The 9,998-nt window shown below is 44.1% G+C and overlaps 1 long non-coding RNA gene across 1 annotated transcript; it reads left to right on the plus strand.

Moving 5' to 3' along the window:
* The first annotated feature begins 2,838 nt into the window (after positions 1 to 2,838).
* Positions 2,839 to 5,734, plus strand: LOC142071520 (uncharacterized). Its single transcript, XR_012667588.1, has 2 exons — positions 2,839 to 3,149; positions 5,458 to 5,734. It is a non-coding gene; the product is annotated as an uncharacterized LOC142071520 (long non-coding RNA).
* The last annotated feature ends 4,264 nt before the right edge of the window (positions 5,735 to 9,998 follow it).

Genomic DNA, 9,998 nt, shown 5'->3' on the forward strand with positions numbered 1-9,998 from the left:
ATAAACTATAGAGGGTTCAGAGAACCACAAAAAATGGTTAAAGGATTAGAAAACATGCCTTTCAGTGATAAATTCAAGGAGCTCAATTCACTTAGCTTAACAAAGAGAAGGTTAAGGGGTGACTTGATTAGCCTATATGTACCTACACAGGGAACAAATACTTAAGGATGGACTCTTCAGTCTAACAGAGAAAGGTGTAACATGATCCAATGGCTGCAAGTTGAAGCTAGACAAATTCAGATAGGAAATAAGGCCTACATTTTTATCAGTGAGAATAATTAACTGTTGACAGGTTCTTTCCCTGCACAGGTTCACAGACTCTTGAGCAAAAGAAGTAAGTGCTTATTTGCTGTTTCAGTGAGTGATCAGTCCACCAAAACAGAGCACAGCACAGGGTTAAATGCAAGTGCACACCCAGATCCAGGTGCTCACTTTATATACATTGTTAGAAAGTTATTATATATATATATTGTATAAACTCTTTCTCTACCTAGCACCAAGATTAGCTTGTAAACTCAGTTGGTTACCTGATTGAATTGCTGACTCAGCATTTTACTTGGCTCTTCTTTCCTTACCGAACAAGCAGGTATCTTTTCACGTCCCAACAGCTAAAATATACATTCTACACATTACACCCTACATTAACTATTGGCACAATTTACCAAGTGATGTGGTGGATTCTCCATCAATGGTAATTTTTAAATCAAGAATTTTCTAAAAGATCTGTTTTAGGAATTATTGTGGGGAAGATCTATGGCCCCTGTGTGATATGCAGGAGGTCAGAATAGACAATCACAATAGTCCCTCTGGCTTTATATTCTATGAAAATAACAAAACTCTACTTTCAATTTTCCTTCCATTGAGCTATTTCCCCCCCTTGCTTTCCCTCCCCCCTTACATTTATAAAATTTGGTGCTATTAACGTTGTCAATGCTTGTTATTATGTTGCTCTTGGAGGATTGTTTATTGGAAGTAAATGTGTCTTCATGCTTTCATAGTTTTGAAATTCAAATACAAAATAGTAAACCATATAACACATAACGAGACTGGCAGCTGGCACTTCAGGTGTGGCTGTGAATAGGATCACTGGAAATCTAGGGGGAGCTTGTGCCATTTTGTGCAGACTTTTCCTTGCACATTTTGCGAGAAGTTTAGGAGAAGAGGATTTTTTACAAAGTAAATTCAACCACAACATATTCAAATAATCTAGCTATCTAAAGAATAAGAAGTTGGTTAGTACAGCTGCTCGATAATTTTCCAACAGAACAGTTTTCCATCAGAAAATGTTGATATGACAAAACTGAAACCTTACACAAAAACATGTTGATTATGACAAAATTCCATGCAGAAATAAATCAAATGATGTATTTTGATAAGTGTCAAAACATTTTATTTCAACTTTTTCATTTTAAAACACGATTTTGTTTTGACTTTATTGCATTATATTATGAATTATAATACAACAATATAATGTAATATCAAAGTCAAAATCAAAATAGAACAATTCCAGTAATCTGAAATGAAACATTTTAAAATCAAAGCCTCTTTTGAGATAGTAATGGACACCACAAATATATATTGCTGCCCCACTGTATATCCAGAAAATACTGCAGTAAATATTATGGGCAAAAGACTTGTTTGTTTTCTTTTAATATTGCCCACCTCTAAACAATGTAAAGGATCTAACACTGGGGTTGGCAACCTATGGCATACGTGCCAAAGATTGCACGCGAGCCGATTTTTAATGGCACGCTGCTGCCTGCCTGGTCCCAGCCGCCGGCCCCGCTCAGCCTGCTGCCGAACCCAGGCCGGGACCCCGGCAGGCAGCAGTGAGCCATTAAAAATCCTGCCCACCCTGGCCCGCTCTTCTCCGCCCCCGAGCGGGGCAGGGTGAAGAAGCTTGGTCCTACTGGCTGCTGCTGCAGGGCAGGCAAGATCCCCCTCTCCCACCTCTTCCCCCAGAGTGCTGGGTTCCTGCCCCTCCTCCGCTCCCCCCTCCACCGCCTCTTCCCCCACCGTGCTGGGGTCCTGCCCCTCCCCCTCTCTGCCACCCATCAGCTGATGGCCCTTGCACAGGATGGGGAGAAGCGGAGCCACAGCATGCTTGCTGCTCTGGGGAGGACATGGAGATGAGGTGGGGATGGGGCCGTGGGGATGGGGGGTGGAATCAGGGCATATCCCCTCCAGCCCCCTGCTATGAGCCTCTGGGCAGGGGGCTGGGAGCACCCCCATGACCCCAGCCCACACCCCCAGCCCTCTGCCCTGACCCCTGCACCCCCCCACACACCCCAGATCTCTGCCCTCACCCCTGTACCCCCCCACACACCCCAACCCTCTGCCCTGACCCTGCACCCTACCACACGCGCCCTGACCCCTGCACTCCCCCACACCCCAGCCCCCTGCCCTGACCCCTGCACCCCCACACACACTCCCAGCCCTCTGTCCTGACCCCTGCACCCTACTACACACACCCCAGCCCCCTGCCCTGACCCCTGCACCCTTCTCACACACACCCCAGCCCCTTCCCTGACCCTGCACCCCCCCACACACTTCCAGCCCTCTGCCCAGACCCCTGCACCGCCCCACAACCCCAGCCTTGACTCCAGCACTCCACACATATCCAGCCTCCCCCTGGTTTTTGCCAGTCTCTAACTCCCTGTCTCTTGGCCTTGATGTGAGGCCTCCCATCCTGATAATAAAGGTTACTGATGCACAGCTTTAGGACCAAGCTGTGTAATTAACATACTGGTATAGCACGAGGAATGCACCAAGCAGGGATAGGTGGTAGATAATACAAGGGTTTGTTTATTGGCTAAGGTTTCCGATGCACGAGGCAACATGCTTTGCTAAAAAGTATATAACCTTTGTATAATCTGTATTCAGGGTCCCCTCCTGGCTAGCAGGGGGACACCACGCTCGAGCGTAATAAACTTAGTGTCTTTTTGGGAACTCTGCAGTTGTGGACTTTGTTTATGTGCCTCAGCCTAGATTCGAACTGTGCATGTCCTATCAGGTATAATTCGCAGCATTGGTGTGCGTGTCCTACCAGGTGTAATTCGTAACAGTTTTGGCGACCACGAAGGGACTCTAGGCTCGCCCCAACAAGCGAGACTACACTCCTCCTCTCGGACAGCTCCAGCCGGCACAGGGTGAGTTCACCCTTGAGAACTCCGAGGAGGGGAGGGGGTGAGCCATCGTTTAGGCGATAAGGTGGCACATTTGGTGTCCTTTTGGTAGCCGATTATGGGTTCTGGGTAGATTGTAAGTAAGGGGACCCCTTTGGCTGAAATTCTCAAGAATTGGGGGAATATTTCTGGTACCCATGGGTTAGGTAAAAAAAAAAGCTGTAATCTTGTGCAAGGTTGAGAGGCCAGCACTAACAACTCAAACACCTTTTGACTGGTCACCGGATGGTTCCTTTGCTGGAGAAAAATTAACAGCGCTTAGGAAAAGGCTGGAAAACAAAGCTCCAGCCCAGATGGATTATTGGTATGTATGGGAAAACTGGGCTTATGTGCATGCGAAAGGACGTCCTCTTTCCTCCTCCTTTTCTTATTCATCTCAGGGGTCTCCAGCCCCGCTCTGTGCTATGCCTGCTTCTGCTCCTCCTCCGCTTACCCTCGGCTTTCTGACTTATGCCTGTCACCTCCTTGCTTGCTAATTAGCCGTGCTTTCTGTCCAGGTGACAAGCCTCATGGGGGGAGGACTCGGGTAGCCCTTGTAAGTGAAAATATTTTAAAAAAAGAGACCAGGAGGGCTGGGGGCTAGTTAAAAAGCCCACCCTCCTTGTTAATTTGGTAGTGAAACAAAGCTGGTGCTTATGGAAGGGACAGTTCAGAGAAAAAAAAACAGGATCGGGCCCAAGCGGGCAGGCAACAGATAGAGAGATTGGAAAACAGGTTGGAAACTTGGAGGTCATAGTAAAAAAAGAGAAGTAAATAATTACAGGAATGGAAAACGTAAATCCCGGAATAATACTTGGAATGATAAAATCTAAGTTAATTGGGTGTCGTTTTGGGAAATAAGCAAGTGATTTAAGAAAGAAAAGTAAAAGGTTAACTCTTTAGTTGCTGGAAAGAATTAAGCAGTTAAACTTTGTGAAATACTGGAAAGAAAAAGAATTCTTGGTTTCTTTGAAGCCATTTTGGAAAAAATGGGCCCTTTTCCAAAGAAATGCAATTATACAGTGCTACTTAATTAATATCTTATTAGGCTCCAAGGGGCTACAATAGGTGGTGTCTTCCTTTTCAGGTCACTGTGTGTTTGACAGCAGAAGTTAAAAGGAAAAGGCAATCAAAAGTCTGGTAAAGTTTATTGTGCCCTTTTTAAAGTAAGAATCTTTAACCTGTGGATCCAAAAGCAAGCCAGAAAGCATTTGTTTTAATGTAAATTACCTAACTGCTAAGGTAAAGGCCACTAAAACCTGGGCTGCCTATAAAACAAATACAAGAAAATATGGGTAATTCCTCTGTTTTGCCTGCAATTAACAAGGGTATTTGTATAAAAAGGAAATATTTTAAGCAATGACTGACTGCCCAAAAGGGGTAGATCTGTGTTTTTTTTGTCTTTCAGAAAATCAGAAAAAACTGATGCCAGCTGAAAAACAAGTCAACATCTCATGAATTTACTAGCACAATAGAAATTCTGTTCTGTGTTCTATGTCCTGTCTTGTGGTGTTTGTCTTGTGGCCAGAATTGCTGTGTTTAATTTTTCATAGGACAGTTTAGTTTAAAACTAAATAGAAGGGTTAAATCAAAATGCAGATACTTGTTTTATTCAACTTGAAATACAAAGTGTTTGGATAATATCAAAAACATGTGATATACTAAAGTTTAATATATTTGCTTAAGTAAAAAAAAATTCATTGGCCAAATCTTTTAATTAAAAAAATTGTTGTTAAAATTTGCACACCAACAGTCTTTGGAAGCAAGGACATGAAAGGTTAACTCACTCCCCATATTATACATGAGATCCTTCTGGCTACCTCACATTTCTAGCCAGAGGGCTGGGAAGGGTGGAAAGCTATTAAACACCAGAGGTTGTACCAAGTGGACTCCTCAAAAGTGGGTGTGCTTGTCCTGTCTTGTTGCTCCAAAGCTCTGTAATAAAGTCATTTTCCTAGAAGGGTGTATGTGGCATACATTAAACAATAAGACTAAAGTGCTGTATAATGGGCAATGTACATGTGTTTCTTTTTAAACAAAGGTGTATAAGTAAAAAGTAAAAGTTTCCTTTGCAGGTTAATAAAAGCCAAGAAGGGGAAAAGAAATAAAATGGAGGACGAGCTAATTCAACGCTGTACCTGGCAGGCTCAGTCCAAAGATAAGGCACTGGCCTGCCCAAGGACACTACTCACAGCTAGGATTTGGCTAACAGCCAAGAAAGAGGGGGGCTTAAATGTGCCCAAGCAGCTGTGAGATCTGCAACACACTGCCAGACATTAATAAAATGTGTTAGGTCTCTGTATTTACAGGTAAAAGAAGTCCTGCTTCAAGAATCCTAAGCAAACCCGCCATTTGTTGAAACCAGGTAACTGGGTCTACATAAAGGTCCATCAACAAAAGACTACTCTGGCCCCATGCTGAAAAGGCCCTTATTAAGTCCTGCTAACTATCAACACCGCTGTGAAGTGCCAAGGACTGACTGCCTGGACCCATGCTTCTTACTGCAAAAAGACCCCTCCACCTCGAGATGACTTCACTTCGACTACTGATCAGCCTGTCCCTCCTTCTGGGTTTTTTTTCTTTCCTCCTTTTGGACAGCAGGAAAAAAAACAAGGTGAAGTGGTAGTAACCTTTCCCTTGTCCACTGACAAAGCTAACCTGCATTCAGTATTTGCTAAAGAAACCAAAGCACTACAGGGTGACGTGCTAGTAACCTCTCCCCTGTATAATGCAAAACCATGACTGTTCCAAGAAAAAAGAAGAAACGCCTGCTCTGCTAAAACCACCAAAATCCAAGGATTCCTGACTGCAAAGACACTGAGAATTGGCCTTGATGGCAAAGATGGAGCATTGTACATTGGCAGGGAAAAAGTTGTGGGATGTATTCTTGGGAATGTGAAGTGAAGTGGTGGGGTAGGTTTATTCCAGAGGCTGGAACCTGTGCTTGTAGGCAAGTATAAATACCAAAAACACCTTACCGCCACAAACATTACTCCCACCATCTGCTACCACTCCTTTGCAGGTAAAGGTTCCTGGATCCATCATAGCTATGTTAAGTTGGCACTGGGACCCCCACCTAACCCTAACAAGCCATTGGACTAACCACTTCACGAATGAACACCACAACCAACCCATGGACTAAACTTTACAGCTACTGGGACCTTCACAGCCCACCAGGACTTTTTGTGTTCCTGTTTATTGGACTTACATTGGGGGTAGTGTTTTTTGTATGGTACAGGGGAGGATGTCGACATTGGTATGGTTTGCCTGGGGGGTCCTCTCCCTATTCTCAAGTCCAGTACAAGGATGGGAGGGCAACAGCTTCTTAAATTTAACCCGCGCTATCAAACAGGGTGTAAATCGAACACAGTGTTGGGTTTGTATTCATACCCCCACATATTTAGGTCAGGGCATCCCATTGGTAGGGGTACCTATCCCCCTTAATCGAACACTCCAAACTAAGCTATGGACAAACACTACATTTAACTGGAATGTTACAATCCAAATACGGTCTACTGATATGGTGGCCCAGGGTAATTATGCTTTATGTGTGTCACGACGTAAGGGCATAGAAAATACAGTTTTTGTACGGAATTTTGTGGGTGCAAGGACACCACCCAAATCAGCTTTGGTGTGGGAGGCCCCTCTACCTACTCCAGGACCCCGTGGCCAGTCCCCAAGGGCTGGTTATTCAATCACACAGCCTATAAGGTTCTCCCAGCAGGATGGTGTGGTACATGTACCTTAGGGGCTATAGTACCTGCCGTGACAGTACACCAGAACCTGACCCGGGGAGAGATCCGCAATCTAGTATGGAGGGACCGACAAAGTATTCCTTTAAACCCCCTTCCTCAACAGCCCAAAGGCTTTCACTCCTTTGTGTGTTGGTTTCTGCCATGGTTGGGAGTAAGCGAGCTGAAAAAAGCTATAGTTAACATTTCAGCTGCTTTGAAACTAATGGCAAATGCTACTGCAGATGCTCTATCTGCCCTTCAAATTGAAGTCACCCAGCTATCCAAACTACATTGCAAAACCGCCTAGCTCTGGATTATCTCCTTGCAAATCAGGGCGGGGTTTGTGCTCTGGTCAACTCAAGCTGTTGTGTATTTGTAAATTAGCACCATAGGGTGGAAACTAACATCCACATCCTCAAGCAACAGGCAGCCCTATTCCACCACATCAGCCTCGACACTACCAACGCTGGATTCCAGGAGGTCTGGGACTGGCTCACCTCATGGCTACCGGATGTGGGGACTTGGGGATGGCGTATTTTGTATTTACTTCTTTTGACTGTTATTGTTTTTGCGTTATTTTTTGTATGCCTACAATGCTGCAGTATGTGCTGTCGGCAGTTGCTAACCCTGCAGCGCGGTTACTCAGCCCCAATATAGTTTACTGACATACAAAAAGAAAGGGAGGACTGTTAAGGAAAAGTTAGCACATGTGACTCCATTTTGGTTTGGGGCCCTCCATTGTTTAAATGCCAGCACATCATACACCAGGAGGAGTGATCCTTAGATACTGAATCCCTGTGAAAATCCTCCTCCTTGTCTCCAGCCTGCCTTGACTCCCAGTATCTGGTTTTTGTCAGTCTCTAACTCCCTGTCTCTTGGCCTTGATGTGAGGCCTCCCATCCTGATAATAAAGGTTACTGATGCATGGCTTTAGGACCATGCTGTCTAATTAACATACTGGTATAGCACGAGGAATGCACCAAGCAGGGATAGGTGGTAGATAATACAAGGGTTTGTTTATTGGCTAAGGTTTCCGATGCACGAGGGCAACATGCTTTGCTAAAAAGTATATAACCTGTATTCAGGGTCCCCTCCTGGCTAGCAAGGGGGCACCATGCTCAAGCGTAATAAACTTAGTGTCTTTTGGGAACTCTGCAGTTGTGGACTTTGTTTATGTGCCTCAGCCTAGATTTGAACTGTGCGTGTCCTATCAGGTATAATTCACAGCATTTGTGTGCGTGTCCTACCAGGTGTAATTCGTAGCATTTGTGTGCGTGTCCTACCAGGTATAATTCGCAGCAGTTGTTGCGTGTCCTCTCAGGTGTAATTCGTAACACTGCCCAAGTAAGCACTCCACACCCAAACCTCCTGCCCCAGCCCTGAGTCCCCTTCCTCATTCTAGCTCCTGGCCAGACCCTACACCCCAACCCCCAGCCTGCTCCTTCACCCCCAGCCCTGTGCTCAGTGCACTCCCACCCTCAGCTCAGTTCAGAGAGAGAGAGGAAGAGAATGGGCTAGAATCAGGGAGAAGGTAGGTACCCACTCTGTGTGGGCAGGGCTGGGATCCCAGACTGGCAGCAGGCTGAGCGGGGCCAGCAGCCATGACCCTGGTTGGCAGGAGCCAGCGGACGGAATCCCAGACCGGCAGCGGGCTGAGCCGCTCAGCCCGCTGCCGGTCTCGGGTCCTAGCTGCCGGCCCCTTGCCAGCCAGGGTCCCGGCCGCCAGCCCTGCTCAGCCTGCTGCCAGCCTAGGTGAGCGGAACCCCAGGCTGACAGCGGGCTGAGCAGGCCAGCGGCATAAGATCAGCATTTTAATTTAATTTTAAATGAAGCTTCTTCAACATTTTGAAAACCTTGTTTACTTTACATACGACAATAGTTTAGTTATATAATATATAGACTTATAGAGAGACCTTTTAAAAATGTTAAAATGTATTACTGGCACACGAAGCCCTTAAGTTAAAGTGAATAAATGAAGACTCGGCACACCACTTCTGAAAGGTTGCCGACCCCTGGTCTAACAGCATTGAGTTTTTATTGAATTAACTTTAAAAATATTTCTCAGGAAATTATGTATGTTGATATTTTGTTCCAATTTGGAACAAAAGCAAATTTTGGCATCATGGACTTTCAGTGGGATGGACATTTGCGGTTTCACTCAGCTCTACTGAAGAGTTTATTATTGTGTCTTTACTGTATGTTTTAAATAAAATTGGTGTTTTATTTTGTTTAGTTTGAAGATAAGCCTTCCACTCTCCGAAAGATCATTGATTTTGCCTAACGATCTTCCCACATATCTGCCAACTACATGCCACCCCTCAGATCTTTCCATTTCCCTAAGTTTTCTCTATCCCTCTCCGATTTGAGAGACCATTTTAAATCCTGAAAATATATTCATGCAGAATGTTCCTCCATAATGAATCAAACAACTTGTATGAAGTGCATTAAATGAATGCTTCTGCTGGAATATACTATTGACTATTAATTGTTACCATTTAGGCTTCAGAGTAAAAACACCCATTTAGATTAATGGGACGTTTATACTTATTAAATATATCACTTCATTTTGTATGCTGACTCAGGAAAACAGCAATATACTGGTTTGCATATGAGAGGATATCTACCCAAGAAAAATAGATAGAAGATTTAATTTTAATTTAGGTAGAAGTTTTCACTTTGGAGAAAATATTATGAATACTAATATCCACAGAGACCCTAAATCGGCTCTATAGTGCAGAATTTCCACATCACATATTTCCATTGGCTCCTGCTATGAGTCCATTCTAAGCCAATTTTCTTTTTACAATTATATATTAATTTATAATACTTGTCTTAGCTGTACTATAATTGAAGTTTCCACAGGAATGATTCCATTCCAAATTGGCTTAAAAAGTTAATTCAATAAAAACTCAATGCCTGTTAGACCCTTTAAATTGTTTAGAGGTCGGCAATATTAACACAAAACAAAACACAAGTCTACTGCCCATAATATTTACTGCAGTATTTTCTGGATATCCTGCAAACACAGTGGGGCAGCAATATATATTTGTGGTACCCATTGCTATCTCAAAATAGGCTTTGATTGTCCTGATTTCCAATC

Source organism: Caretta caretta, chromosome 3, assembly GCF_965140235.1.
Source record: "Caretta caretta isolate rCarCar2 chromosome 3, rCarCar1.hap1, whole genome shotgun sequence".
In the NCBI taxonomy this organism is placed as follows: domain Eukaryota; kingdom Metazoa; phylum Chordata; order Testudines; family Cheloniidae; genus Caretta; species Caretta caretta.